Genomic DNA, 1,329 nt, shown 5'->3' with positions numbered 1-1,329 from the left:
CACAATTTGAGTTGAATTACTGAAATAAATGAACTTTTCCACGACATTCTAATTTATTGAGATGCACCTGTATTTGTACTAGACAAGTGTGAAATTACTGTGGATAAAAAAATTATACTCTGAACCCCATGTGGATTTACACAAACTGAGAAAGTCAAAAATTGTTACTTTGTGCCCCGCTCTCCCCCTGTCTAGGTTTAACGTTTAAACATTGTTATATGCTTGAACTGTTTTATATCTATAGATTTTATTTTAGTCAAGTCGTGATGATTTGAGAAGGCTAAAATATGCTCACTGTCTGCCGCTGGCCACTTGGTCGTTACTTTAAATGCGTAACGTTAATTAGGCTATAATAATATATGAAAAACAAACTTATTTTACATAAAAACATTAGGCTATAGCTTATATTTATTTAGTACATTTTTTAAATTAATGTAAAAACTAAAATGAATCGTAAAACTGAAAGTAATTTTTAAAAATTGTGTTCAGCATGGTGGGCCGCATTTGAATTCGTGACGGGCCGCGGGTTGAGAACCACTGACCTAAAGAAACATCTCCATTTGATAACAGATTAGTTGGTCTGTGTTAAATAACAGGCGATCTGTCGCTGGAATGTGGTATGGCGAGCGCTCGTTGCTGCTGTTATCAGTTCTCTCTTGCACAATGCACAGTCTTCACACAGACGATCGTACGCTTTGTTCTGGTAAAAGCACAAAACAAAATGCACACAAACATGTCCTTGCTCTTGATATACAATCACTGATGAACACCTATGGTTTTAATGAGAGAAAAAAAAAACTACACGAGGGTGGATTAGAACCCAGAACCTCGGACATGCGTGACAAAAGTTCTACCACTAGACCACTAAAGAACACATGAAATTTACGCGAATTCATGTATTTATTCAGTCTCGGTACTAACTGTATTTTATTATTAATACGTTTATTATTAATTTATATTAATATAGTCGCTTGCAATGTGGGCAGGGCCCGCGTGCACTGCGGGCCCCCCCCGCGGCACAGGCCCCAGTGCGGCTGCACTGCCTGCACTGTCTGTAGTTACGCCACTGCTTGTAATATATATAGGCCTGTTTTTTTTTCACATCAAAATTAGAACAACAGGAGGGTAAATAAGGGGAAACAAATAAGAGTAAATAATTGACAGCTTGCTGGAAGGGAGGGATTATTGTCCTGCCCTCACGCCAGGGCACACATCAGAGAGGGGGAGGGGAAAGGGTCACATGAATTTTCAAAAAAAAAAAAAAATAACGAGGATTCAAGGATAAATCATTTATAATAAACACTGCAATATTCCATAAAAATGTAAATA

General features: G+C 37.5%; 1 protein-coding gene across 1 annotated transcript in view; it reads right to left on the bottom strand.

Moving 5' to 3' along the window:
• The window catches only part of galnt11 (UDP-N-acetyl-alpha-D-galactosamine:polypeptide N-acetylgalactosaminyltransferase 11 (GalNAc-T11)), a 20,286-nt gene that overhangs the window by 14,709 nt on the left and 4,248 nt on the right, over nucleotides 1-1,329 (bottom strand). The gene's annotated exons all lie outside the window — the stretch shown is intronic.

The sequence above is a fragment of the Sinocyclocheilus anshuiensis genome, unplaced genomic scaffold, assembly GCF_001515605.1.
Source record: "Sinocyclocheilus anshuiensis isolate Anshui unplaced genomic scaffold, SAMN03320099.WGS_v1.1 scaffold35, whole genome shotgun sequence".
NCBI classification, from domain to species: Eukaryota; Metazoa; Chordata; class Actinopteri; order Cypriniformes; family Cyprinidae; genus Sinocyclocheilus; species Sinocyclocheilus anshuiensis.
This window is presented reverse-complemented; position numbering and strand designations above follow the sequence as displayed.